Genomic DNA, 14,562 nt, shown 5'->3' on the forward strand with positions numbered 1-14,562 from the left:
AATAATAGGAAACTGACTCACTAAACACTTGCGTTTTTTAAGAAAACCACTCCCGTGTTACTTGTGACAGATCCGGCGCAATGAATAATGGAGACAATATATAATACATACCTAGGTACTTTGTTTATATACTGTTTATAAGGAGCGTCCACTTTGGACAATAGGTTTTTGTTTGGCTGATCCCCTGATAATGAGATGATCATAAAGAGTCTCATTGCTGATCTTCTCAGTGATCAGGTGTACGGGAACCCAGATTGCCTGCAGCACCTCCGCAGGAGAACTGAAGCATTACATCGTTCTTAGATTCTATGCACATGTCCGAGTGTGCCATCTAATGCTTCGTCTGATGGTCTTGTCCATTCTGATGCAAAGAGAGCAGGTCCTATCCTGCTCCATATCACAGCACAGAATGGATTGGAAGCCCCCATAGAGGTAAGTGCATCACAGAATGCACTCAAATGTGACCCCGGGTGCTATCCGAGTGCACTCCAAATCAGATTGTGTGCATGGGGTCTTAAGAGAGCTGGCTCCAGGATTTCGCAGGCCCTTGGAAGACAAGGTCTCACTGGGTGTCCTGTAAATCATGGTTAGGATCCATTCCCACAGAGTGTTTTGGCGAGGAAAAAATCCACTTCAGGAATTAGGAAATGTTTTTTTCCTCCAGCACATTGTATGGACGATTTTTCCACTCGGTTTTTGCCAATGCCACGTGGAATTTCCACCTCCCATTGTCTGTGTTGGTTTTTGCAGGTGGAATCCACCTGAAGGAAAAAAAAAGCTAGCGGAATCCATAGAACTCTATGGGGAGGCGTTTTTTTCCACGTGGATTCTGACATGGATATAGCGCCTAAATACTCATCGAAAAACTCAGTGTGAACGGACCCTAAGAGGCCCAGTCAGTTACATCCAGTGAACGCTGTGATTCATAAAGAACGTCAGATCTGCTCTTTCTGTGAACAAATGAAGTTTCAATCATTTTAACACTGCAGTGAATTCTGATGGCTGCAAATAGAGGGTACGGCGTCTGTCATTCTGTCAGAGCAATAAACTGAAAGGTGTGAACCTAACTCATACAGTGCTGAATGATGTATACAGCACTACTATCTATTACCATACACATTCCGTTCACATCTGTTATTATATTCTATTATAAATGCAAACCACGACATAGTGTTGGCTTTGTGTCATGACATAAACCACCTTTACCCAAGAGATGCATTGACTTATAATGTGGTCTGTATGTTTTATCACTTCATGCTTTTATACTGGACATTTATTGTAATGATTCCTTGTTAAAACTACAGACATACACAATCACTGACGACTGTGTAACAAGGCTGACGTACTACAAGTCCCAGGAGGAAGAAACGTACAGGTAGCAAGTCACATACCAGCTGTTACAGAAGCACTATACATCACCTGGGGAAGGCAGCAGCTACAGAGGGGTCAGAGGGGGAAAACTTTAGGACACAGGGGTTGCAGACAGACAACAAGGGGTTTTTTTTATTAATAAAACTAATCTTTTGCCCTCACAGCTGAGCAGTGGGTCCCCATGAGTTTTATGGGCCCTGGCATAAGCCCGGGTCTGCTGGGTACTGACACCGGTCCTGGATCTTAGCATGTTGGATCATCCAAAGCAAGTATTTTCCTCTCTGACTAATGAACGAAGACCTTCAGCAGAAGTTCTATTACGGTAGTTTTTGTACCAGTAGTATGGTATATTTTGGCATTACTGGTTTTCTTGTGGCGATCCAGCTGGTATAGGAAGTCTTGGGGCTTATTCACACAACAGTATTTTAACATTCATCCCACATCCGTTTTTAAAACAATGAGAGTGACTGAGTGTATATACACGTGTAGGTTTATTTGACGGACGGGAAAAAAATTCAGTTAAAAATGGACATGTTCTATGCTTGACAGTATTGACACACAAGCAAACCCAATAGAAATCCAAAGATCTACATTTAATGGACGGAATGACGGATTGATGTCGCAGTTACATTTACTAGTGGGTTGGATCAAAATAAATAGACCAATTAAATTCATCCAACTGACCCAATCTACTGGTCCTTTTTTAACAGATGTAACTCAGACATCAAACTTTTTTTAGGCCCGGTTCACATCTGCACATAGGTTTCCTAATCTGCATAAAACCTTGTGCACCGCATAGACTATAATAGATAATGTGGTTTCCGCACAAAAATTGCGGAGAGAAAAGTGCGGACCTAGGCCTAGTTCACGAAGATGCCATCCCATAGACTGTAAGCCCTCGCGGGCAGGGCTCTCTACCCCACCGTGCCAGTCGGTCACTGTTAGTATTTTATCTACCTGTATATTTTGTGAATTGTATGTAACCCCCAAATGTGCAGCACCATGGAATTAATGGTGCTATATAAATAAACAATAATAATAACTAGGCCTAAGTTTGGTAAAAACAGACCTATTGATTTCTATTGGATCTGTTTGTCCATCAAAGCATGGCTTCTTTTTCAACTGATTGTTAAAACATCCCCGGGGGTCAGATATTGCCATACAGGTGGCTTTACCTATAGGTGGCACTAAAGAGACAGTTGCCTTCTTTTCGGAGAAGAGCTAATTTGCATTCCAGTCGCATATGTATTACCCAGAAGAGACCTATGCAAATGAGGAGGGAAGTGATTCCTGAAGATCAGAACGCAGCAGCCATGTTCAATGGAGTATAAATAAGAGCATGAGCCTTGTGATGCTATGGGAACCCTATACATATGGAGTCTACAAGCCGAGTTTGTTAGGTAATCATTTGCAACAGGCAAGGTTGTACATATAGGAAGTACAGAGGTTACAATTCGCGCTCTGAGGCCTGAGGGAGTCCAAAGAAGCAGCTTTTACTGTCTGCAAAAAACATGTTATCGGCAAACACGGATCTGCAAAAGGACTTGTCTGATCCCTACACTTGTCTGTTCTGCAAATTCGGACAAAAATAGGACATGTTTCATCATTTGCGCACCTTGGATACAGCAGGGACACATGGCCATAATAATTGTGGGCCCATAAAAATGAATGTGTCTGTACTGTGGATTCACAATTGTGTACAGTCATGAGAAGGAGGTAAAGTCTTTCTGACTGGATGAATAATCTCTGCAAGTGCAAATCTGGGTGAGTTCCGGTAGCGGCCTAACAACCGATTCATCTACCAGAGTTGTGCACGCTGGATCAGCACCCCTCTTGTAAAAAACAGCATGGGCACCTTCTGTTTCACATGGAGTTGTCCAATGCTTACATATTAATGACCTTTCCTTATGTAATTGATGGAAGTCCAACACCCCCAAAGTATCAGCAGGCGGAAGAGGCCAAGAGCACTGCAGCCCCTTCACTGAATACCAAGGGCAGCACTTCACATATGATGAGGTCCATGCCTGGCATTGAAGCTGAGTTCCATTCATTTCGATGAGACTGAGCCATGTGACCAATAAATGTGATGTCATCAATACAGAGGAGAGGCCATGGCGGTCATGTCGAGGTTCTACATGTTGGACCTCCATCGATTACATATTGATAACCTATCCTCAGAATTCACACCATCTATTTGGGGATTCCGTCCCCGAATCAGCTTGAAAAATGCGGAGAAAAAAGTCCTGGTTTTCCAGGGGTAACCATTTTTAGAGCGGATTGGGTTTCCATTTTTCGGCTACCAAAGAACGGAATCCCAATTGCTTATGTGAACCTAGAATAAGGCCCCACATAAGGAAAAAGGCGTTTTTTGCTACATTTTTTCTGTGTTTTTTCCTCCCCCATTTCCGCAACATTGAGCCTTAGCTTATAACAAAAAGAAAACATATAGTGGGCAGATACGTAAATCTCTTCTCTTTTTCAATCCATTCCTGCGGCAACATCCTAAAAGCCCAGTCCTACTGACTCTTAGGCCCCATAGGTAGATACAAATTTCATCTATACGATACTGTAAGATTTTTGTACCTAAAAACATTGTGCAAAAATGTTTCCGTGACTTCCTTTCTTTGCCAAAGAGATTTTAGCTGTCTTAATTCTTAATGGTTCCCATTAGGACGACGGGTTCCCTTCAACCTTTTATAGCAACAAGTGGAACTGACTAATGATGTATACAGTAGGTGTGAACGTGCCCTAAAGCCATCCACGGAGATGTAAGACATGAGGTAATGTCAAGTGCCGAAAGATTTTTATAAGATTGCTCATAAACAAGTATGTCTTGAAGATGTTGTAGCGTAGCAACGCTATAGCAATAGGTCTATGGCAATCAGTTGGCATTGACATTGGCATGGATATAGCTATTTGACTAATCTGTATTTTACAATGTGGGCACGTGATAACTGAATACGCTAAAATTGGCAATAACTGTGCGTGCTTGTATAACTTCAGTGCTACAGACATTCATCTCTCCAATGCATGCAGGGAAAATTACCAAAATGTAAAGGCAGTCTACTACCGCCCCCAAGAATATTCACCGACTACCACCGCATTACACTGCTAAATAACATACCTCTGTTATATATGTCACTTTTTGTAGATTTGAAGAAGAACACTTTAAAGTCTTATGCAAATGAGGCTGTTGGTGCACTGGGGGCGGGCCTTCAGCTCCCTGGAGCACTGCACTCGGTGCTCCCATAGGATGGGTGATGCCATAGCAGTGGGAGAATGAACGCTGTCAGGCAGGAGATGGTACGGGTCTGAGCAGTGCTCCAGGAAGCTAAAGGTCCGCCCCCAGTGCACCTACTGCCTCAAGACCTCAAAGTTGTTTTTCTCTAAATCTACAAAAGTCATATACATAACAGTGTAATGTGCTCTGTAATGGGGTGGTGAAAGTTGTAGATGCTTCGGGGAGGTGATATAAGCATGATTCATCTGACCTCATCTATGTTCTATGTTACCGTCCTTTAGTACCATAGAGCAATTTTATGTTTACGTGTCCCGGTCACCCATTTCCAGCACTTTTCTCATTTCAATATGTGCATAGTCCCAAGTCATCTCAGCACTGTCCTAGATCCCCAGCAGTGCATGCCCTGTATGGTGCCATATGGTTTCTCTACACAGAACTATATTGCAGAGATATTCCCCAAGCAGATTTTTTAGGACAGGACACTTTCAATGGCTGCCATACTACAACTCTGTGGGTTGACAGAGCCAAAATACCGCAATGTGCATGGAAGGCTTTAAGGCCAGGGCCCCATGGGACATAAACGCCGCGATTTGCCCGCAGCAAAGACCCTGCGGGAAAAATCGTGGCGTTGTTCAGTGCAGGCAAAGTGGATGGAATTCATGCGAATTTGTGGCTTTGCAAATCGCAGCATGTCAATTATATCTACGAAAACGCCAGCGACTTTCCCGTAGATATAATGTTAAGAGAAAGTCAGCAGAGGAAAACTCTGTGAACTTTCTTATAAAAGCGCAGCGAAAAGAACCGCAATGCGTTCACGCAACGGTTCTTCCGCAGTGATTTAGTACTGCGGATACGGCCCGTGGGGCCTTAGCCTAACGGGGTTTTCTCATCAAAGATTTTGGCAAAGCCTTTAGAACGCTAAAGGGGTTATACAGCCCATAAAATGATGGCCAATCCTTCATATAGGCCATTAATCCTAGAAACCGGATAACCCACTTATAGGCCAGGGCCCCACATGGAGAAAAACGCAGCGTTTTATAGTCACAGCAAAGTGGATGGGATTCTAGCGAATCCCATCTCCATTTTGCGTTAAAATAGGCAATGCAGACATGAGGCGATTTCCAAAACCATTGTGGTTTTGGAAATCGCAGCATGTCAATTATACCTACGGAAATGCCGGCGGTTTCCCTTTAGGTATAATGGAAGGAGAAAGTCCACAGAGGAAAACTCTGCAAGGTTTCTGTCAAAAGCGCTGCGGCAACAATCGCGATACACTGGCACCGCAGTTTTTCCCGCACCGCTTTTTTGCTGCGGTACACCACTTGGGGCCTTAGCCATAAGGAGTAGTGAGGAACGTGGATGATCTAAGGGAATGTAGGGAATGATCCTTTCTTCTCCAATATCATCTGTCAGGAGTTAGGGGGCCCCCAAACATATACGATGGTGCCGAAACACCAAAGATGTCCCAGCAACTAGAACTTAGCTCATAAAGCTCATAGGCTATGTCTTATACACAACCTATCTAGTTTGGAGCTGCAACCCCATGACTATGACAACATAGAAGAGACCATTGCTTTACCCACGCATAATATATCAGAAGAATAAAATAGACAAATTCACTAATTTTAACAAAAGTGATATTTTTTTCCACAGATGGTGACCCAGCCATTCCTAGCAGTGTCTGGCAATAAAAACCAGTCTGTGTATTTCCGTCCTAGTAATTTTACAGCACAAGAAATGTTGAGCAGCGGGATACGACCTTGACTTGGTTGGTCATTGTCTGACTACAGAGATAAAAAGAGGGTTGCAATAGAAAGCAATATAAATATGTGCAACAGACTCAAGTGCGCACATTATAGTATCACGCAGTCATAATTTCACATAATAAGACATTTTTAACATATCTAGTGCCCTTCTTTATAAACTTTCTGGTGAGATTCCACCGGTTCACAGTCCTCTCTTCATTTCTGTGACAAAAAAAAAAGACCAGCAGATTCTCAGACTACTCTATGCATATTGTGCTTTAGTAGTCTGAGACACTCCCCCTGATTTGGGCTGGTCCATACAAGAACAGGGGGGAGTGTCTCAGACTACTCTATACATATTGTGCTTTAGTATTCTGAAACACTCCCCCTGATTTGGGCTGGTCCATACAAGAACAGGGGGGAGTGTCTCAGACTACTCTATACATATTGTGCTTTAGTATTCTGAAACACTCCCCCTGATTTGGGCTGGTCCATACAAGAACAGGGGGGAGTGTCTCAGACTACTCTATGCATATTGTGCTTTAGTAGTCTGAGTTACTCCCCCTGTTCTTGTATGGTTTAGCCCAGATCAGGGGGAGTGTCTCAGATTACTAAAGCACAATATGTATAGAGTAGTCTGAGACACACCCCCTGATCTGGGCTGGTACATATAAGAACAGGGGGGAGTGTCTCAGACAACTCTATACATGTTGTGCTTTAGTAGTTGGAGACACTCCCCCTGATCTGGGCTGGTCCATACAAGAATGGGGGGGGGGGGGGGGGGTTTCAGACTACCAGAAGTGAAGAGAGGGGGCCTGGGAATCAGAGGAACCACACCAGAAAAGGAGGACACCGGGTATTTTATCTATGCATTTTGACACCCGTCTTCATAACTCCATCGTAGGCAATGGGGGCGCCTCTTTTATGACCAGGCACATGTCTTCTCATAAATGAGATGTATCCGCTGCCTGTGCCTGGAAGGAGACTGACACCAGCTCATGGAAGGTGGACCCAAAAACAAAAAGTTGCTGGTTTTTTTTTGCAGAAAAACCTGATTTGCACAAAAACATTATGACTTTGTATACCAGAAATCCTGTGTAATAAGGTGTAATAAATATTTTGGTCATTTAAGAAATTGTGAAGAAGGTCACAATGCCATAGAAAGTACAGAGAACAATTCTAAAAAGTACATTAGCGTAAGTAAGGAGTATTAAATAGAACGTGCATGTCCCCAATGTTTGTATATCTGTATAGTTGTAGGTGACCGATGATGACCATATACTGTGTCCCTACACAAGCAAATCCCGCTTTATAGGAAAAGTCACCATCAGTCCTGACCATGAATTAGCCCTATTTCCAGCTTAATTATATGACAAAGTTCAAGTTTGACAAGGTTAACCTAAGGGTATTGCGGGTATGTATGTCTAAACGTGTTCTTAACAGGAGTCAAGCTACACTGTACAGTAATGTATTATAGCCAACATTACACTGAGAGGTATGTGAGAGTTTGTAAGGTAAAGGTCATAGCAGCAGTCAGCTCGACAGTCTACACAACTGATCTCTGTACGAGGCCGACATAATAACAAGAAATAGCAACATGTTAGAGATAATATGATTTACTGTACCAACCCCTATATCACAGGGCATAAACATGGCCAAAAGCTGTACTGTGTGTAAGGCCCAGTTCACATCTGCGCATGGGTTTCCATTCAGGACGTCTACTTGTAGACCCCCCTAACGGAAACTTAAAGGGATTCTATCATTAGAATCCCTTTTTTTCTAACTAACACGGAGGAATAACCTTAAGAAAGACTATTCTTCTCCTACCTTTAGATGTCTTCTCCGCGCCGCCATTCGGTAGATATTCCATTTTCCGTCTTTATGCAAATGAGCTCTCTCGCAGCACTGTGGGCGGGCCCCAGCGCTCAACAGCACTGGGGGCATACCCAATGCTGCGAGAGAACTCCCAGCGCTGCCTCCATCTTTTTCAGGATCCGGCCTCTACACGTCGTCTTCCGGCCCGGCTTTCAATCTTCTACGCATCTGCAATCGGTTCTGCCAGCGGGCCTCGGGCAGAGCCGACTGCACCTGCACGCGGCCATTTTTTTGTGGCTGCTTACTACAAGAGCTGGCGTAAGCGGCCCCAAAAATATGGCCGCGCGCAGGTGAAGTCGTCTCTCCCCACTGGCAAAGCCGATTGCGCATGCGTAGAAGATTGAAAGCCAGGCCGGAAGACGACGTGTACTTACACTTTAAGCTCCACACTCTTTGAGACATGACCCGCCCCCTTGTAGGACAAGAAACAGTTAATACATGTGTTGTAAGACATGTACAGGAGGTGATCTGGAGGGATTAACTATCCTCTCTATGCCAAAAAACTGACACAGATGGAAATTGTTGTGGCATAACTTTACAGCATGTCATACAGATGTGTCAGAGTAAAAGTAAGAAAGGAAAGAATACCAAAAAAGTTTTACAAATCTTAAAAGCCAAAACTCGCTGTGAGCACTAAATGCCAATATCTGATGTTTTGCTCATTCCTTAAAGGGGCTCTATCATTGGGAAAAGTCATTTTTAGCTAAGCACATACTTGCGTAGCCTTTAGAAAGACTATTCTACACCTACCTTTTGTATGTAAATCGCCTCAGTAGTTTTTGAACTAGTCCGATTTTATTACAGGGCCGTAAAAGGCTGCAGAGCCTGCACTACAGGGCAGATCCAGGGAGTGAAAGGAGGCGTCTGGGTCTGTCCTGACACTGAGAGTCTGGCGAGACTGTATTGCTTTACTTTTGTTTAGTAAGCCACACGTACATTTAGTAGTTTATTGTTTAGTTAGTGCTCGGACGAGCAGGGTTTTATTACACATTCTTTTCCCTGAAGTTAAGGCTGTATTTTATTTAGCTCCCTTTGTGCCTGAAGTGAAGGCTTATTTATTTAGCAATTTTTTCTTATTAAACTTGTTTGTTACAGATTTTGTGTCCCCGTCTCTGACTGGTGGAGTCCGCACCATTGCTGCTACCAAGCTACCTTCCCTGCAATAGATATGGTGCGTGTACATGTAGTGCGCTATCTTCTACATATGGCAGCTTTAGTACATACGCTTTTGTGTGTACATCTATGTGAACCCAAATGAAAAGACAGAAGACAACATCAGCATCTGCGGTTTTGATGATGTAGCAAATCTAACGAGGATCTTTTGCCAAAAATAATTCTAATGACTGTACTGTACAAATAGCAAAGACTGGATTGCTTACAAAACGGACATGATGATATGATACATATTTTTCCAATTACCGCTTAAAGTGCATTTGTCATGAGACGTGTTAATCAATGGCATCTATTAAATGCTTACAAGGGGTTAAATAGAACGTGTTAAGAGCTCCGCAGCTCCAAAAATCTGAGTTTGGGACTCTAAGAGCTTTGATCGGTCTCCAGCTGAAAAGGACATTTGGTATGAGCTGGTATCCGATATCTGACAGTGATCCGTCCTCAGCAATTGATTGGCTAAAACAAAGCTCCACCCACTTGTACTTGCCAACTAGATGCCAGGCAAAGAATATGGCCCTCAAAATGTTTTCGGAAGCTATATAGAAGGGGCTTCTTGGTTTGAACTAGTTAACCGTTTAAGGGTAAATTAGAGATACCATACCCTCCTCTAAAGTGCCTCAGATTTATAGTATATCAGTGCCACCTTAAAGGGAATGTCCACGTTCAGACCAATATTGAGAGACAAATGTTACTGTCTGTATAAACAGTTGTACAATTTTCCAATATACTTTTTGTATCAATTCCTTATGGTTTTCTAGATCTCTGCTTGCTGTCATTCATTCTGCTTACTGACAGGTCATAAAATCAGTCCGTGGTCATGTGATATATGGTCCATGGGCATGTGTTATACAGTCCATGGTGATGTGATATATAGTCCATGGTCATATGCTATACAGTCCATGGTCATGTGATATATCGTACATGGTCATGTGATATACAGTCCATGGTCATGTGATATATGGTCCGTGGTCATGTGATATACAGTCCATGGTCATATGCTATACAGTCCATGGTCATATGATATATGGCACATGGTCATGTGGTATACAGTGCATGGTCATGTGATATAAGGTCCATGGTCATGTGATATACAGTCCGTGGTCATGTGATGGACACACAGGTGCCCAGCTTGTTACCAGGCAAATGTGTGATTACTGTGCTGTACTATAACAAGCTGTGCACCATCACATGACCATGGACAATATATCACAAACTATGAGGAATTGATACAGAAAGTATATTGGAAAGTTGTACAACTTTACATTATACAAACAGTACTATTTATTTTTTTAAAGAGGACCTTTCACCATTTTGCGCACAGGCAGTTCTATATACTGCCGGAAAGCTGACAGTGCGCTGAATTCAGCACACTGTCGGCTTTCCCGATCTGTGCCCGGTGTGAAGAGCTTACGGTCCGGTACCGTAGCTCTTCTATGGTCAGAAGGGCGTTTCTGACCATTAGCCAGGAACGTCCTTCTGCCTCGTGGCGCCTATCGCGCTGTGCTGTGGAGTGGGGAGGAACGCCCCCTCCCTCTGCTCACACAGCTCGTCCATAGACGAGTATTATCAGGAGGGGAGGGGGCGTTCCTCCCCAGCCTTAGAGCACAGCGCGATAGGCGCCGCGAGGCAGAAGGACTTTCCTGGCTAACAGTCAGAAACGCCCTTCTGACCATAGAAGAGCTACGGTACCGGGACCGTAAGCTCTTCACACCGGGCACAGATCGGGAAAGCCGACAGAGCACTGAACTCAGCGCACTGTCAGCTTTCCGGCAGTATATAGAACTGCCTTTGGGAAAAATGGTGAAAGGTCCTCTTTAAATTTGTTCGAAACCGGACAATTCCTTTAAGACTAGCACCCCACGTCACAGCAAAAAAAAAAACACTACATTTTACATTTCCTGCAAAGTAGATGGGATTCTGGCTATTCCCTTTCACACATTGCAGAAAAAAACCCGCACTGGAAATGCTGTGATTTCAAAAATGCAAAAAGCAAGATTTCAATAATACCTATGGAATGCCTATTTTCCCTATAGGCATACTAAAAGCAGAAAGTCTGCCGAGGAAACCTCTATGGACTTTCTGTGAAAAATGCTGCAGAAAAAAACGCAATGCGTTTGCACCGAAGTCTTTTCCGCACCTCTTTTTGGCTGAGGCTCACTAAGTGGCGCCTAAGACTAAAGGAATGTTTAGGGGGTACACAGATAAAGTTATCCAGAGATTACAGGATCCAATATATCTTCTGCATCAGATTTGTCTGCAGCGTTTTGTTCCTCCAGGACATGACATGCATATATATGGTTATTATCTGAAATGCAATATTTCTTAATAACCTACAAGGAGTTTCACAGCCTCCATGGTGGCTGAACAGGTTTATCAGCAGGCACAGGCTTTCTGCTGACCTTAATTCAGTGCAATATCTCACGTACTGTATAGTGGTTCAGCGGTAAGCACTACTGACTTGTAGCATCCGAGTCCTGACCTACATTCCATTAGGGGAGCATTGAGTGTACAAGGTCTCCAGACATGTCAGTCCAAGATTGTCAAGGAGCCTCTTCTCATTCTAAGCCAGTTTTGTTTGCTGACAGGGATGAGCACCCGACATGGAAGTTGTAAGTAAGCATCCTCTTGTTGGTTGCTTCCATAGCACCTACCGGCATACAACAAAAAATCTGTAAAAAGTAGCATGTTAGGGTTTGTACATGGCTAAGGGCTCGTTCACATCTGTGCCCGTACTCCATTCTGCAGGTTTCCGTTTCCTGCACAAAACAGAGGCAGGAGACGGAAACCTGCTGGCATGTTTCAATCCCATTCATTTGAATGGGCTGGAAAAGTCGAAACCGGGTTTTTTAAATTGGACACAGAGTCGGACATGCAGTACTCTTTGTCCGGTTTTAAAAAAAAACAGTTTCGCCGCGCAGAGCATAAAACGCTCACCAGCACACACGGCCGGACTCGGCATGATAGGTTTCCGTCTTCTGAATGCAGAAGACGGAAACCTGAAAACGGCGTTGGTGTGAACCCAGTGTATCTTCAGCACTCGCATGGAGTGTGCATGCCTGACCACTGCACCATTCATACAGGGAGGCTCAGGACCCCAGTTCTCATAATTGGTGGGGGTCCCAGCAGTCAAACATGTATCCCCTATCTTAAACAAAGTCTATCACCTCCACCAAGTATATTCAACTGCCACCACCATGATACAGAACACATTACACTGATAAACAATGTACGGGCCCCTTCACATGGCGTAAGCGCGCCGCTCATTTAGACACGTATACACGTGTCCCAGCACGGTGCTTCAAAACAGAACCCATTGATTTCAATGGGAAGCACACGGATATGCCAATATACGCAAGCTTCCCATTGAAATCAATGGGCTATATTTTGAAGCGCCGCGCTCGGACACATGTATACGTGTCTAAATGAGCGGCGCGCTTATGCCATGTGAAGGGGCCCTACCTCTGTTATTTATGTTACTTTTGTAGATTTAGAGAAAAAACAACCTTGAAGTCTTATGCAACTGAGGGCGGGTTCCCATCTGCGCCGGGTCTCCGCTTTGCAGGTTTCCAACTTCTGCCCGAGAAACTGGACAGGAGACGGAAACAGGCAGTCAGTTTTCAAACCCATTCATTTGAATAGGCTTGCAAAGTGTCCGCCCGTGAGCGTCTTCTGCCTCTCCGCGGCAAAACCGTTTTTATTTTTAACCAGACACAAAGTTGAACATGCAGGATTTTGTGTCCGGTTATAAAAAAAAAAGCTGTTTCGCCGCTGAGACCAGAAGACACTCACAGGCGGACACTGACTGCCGGGTTTCCGTCTCCTGTTCAGTTTCTCGGGCAGAAGATGGAAACCCACAAAGCGGAGACCTGGCGAAGATGTGAACCCGCCCTGAGGCAGTTGGTGCACTGGGGGCGGGCCTTCAGCATCCTGTAGGACTGCTGTTGCTGCTCAGGATGTAAAGGCCCGCCCCCAGTGCACCATCTGACTCTGTGGTTGTTTTTTGTCCAGATCTACAAAAGGGACATACCGTACATAACAAAGGTATACTGTTATCACTGTGATGTGTCTGTAACATGGTGGCGGTTATCTCAGTGAGGTGGTAGACGGCCTTTATGGATACTAGATATGGTAGGTCTTTTTTCTGTTGCTGTTCCTTCCTTTCCTTCTCTGTTTTACAAATAAAATAAAAAGACAGAAATGGCTGGCCATATTTTTGAGGGCACTCTGGCACTGTTGTGGGGATCCCATTCACACATTGCAGAAAATAATCCACAGCAGAAACAGTTGAGTTTTTTTGCAAATCACAGCATGTCAACTATACCTACGGAAATGCTGGCGGTTTCTGTACAGGTATAATGGAAGCAGAAAGTCTGCAGGGGAAAACTCAGCGGATTATTTGTGAAAATCGTTATGAGAAAAAGCGCACTTTTTGGCTGGGACTCACTACATGGAGCCTTAGGCTTTAAAGTATTTTTATATCACTTTTTGTTTTTTAAAAGGTAATACTGTATATCAATATATTATACAGGATAATACAGAGAAGGCAAACAAGGAGAAATGGAGGAGAAGGGGCTATGACATCAAAGCCAAGTTTAGAGTCTAGGATGATATGAAATAGACATCTGTGCGGCCTCTCAGCCAATATTACAGGGGTTTTCTGGCCCCAAATTGAATTTTCGTACTGACTGTCTATCCACAGGACGTGATCTGGGGGGGTCTGACACCTGGATCACGCACAGATCAGCTGTTGCAGCAGCCTCAGGTTGCCAGAAGTTACTAGTGGACGGGGGACGCAAGCAGTACTGCACCTATTGGGAGCAGTGCTGCAGTTCACCACTATGCAGTGGATGGGGCTGCTGTGTCACTCCTATTACTTGAATAGGAATGGTGTTGCCATGTGCTGCACATCCCCTAGCAGCTTTTGACATCTAGAGGCTGCTGCAACAGCTGATCTGTGCAGGTCCAGGTATCGGACCCTTACAGATCATATTGATGACCTATCCACAGTATAATGTGAAAATACAATTTGGAGCCGGAAAGCCTCTTTAAGGGCTAAGACAGCTGAGGAGTCTTGGGATTTCTGTGCCATAGCTGATGCATCTGTCTGATCCCGGATGTCTTTAGGTGCTGGGAATTATAAGCGGGGTTAGAATGGGA

At 44.1% G+C, this 14,562-nt stretch overlaps 1 protein-coding gene across 5 annotated transcripts in view; it reads right to left on the reverse strand.

Annotated features, from left to right (window-relative positions):
• The window catches only part of EPB41L1 (erythrocyte membrane protein band 4.1 like 1), a 111,417-nt gene that overhangs the window by 81,463 nt on the left and 15,392 nt on the right, over positions 1-14,562 (reverse strand). The window lies entirely within an intron of this gene.

This window comes from Leptodactylus fuscus, chromosome 6, assembly GCF_031893055.1.
Source record: "Leptodactylus fuscus isolate aLepFus1 chromosome 6, aLepFus1.hap2, whole genome shotgun sequence".
NCBI classification, from domain to species: Eukaryota; Metazoa; Chordata; class Amphibia; order Anura; family Leptodactylidae; genus Leptodactylus; species Leptodactylus fuscus.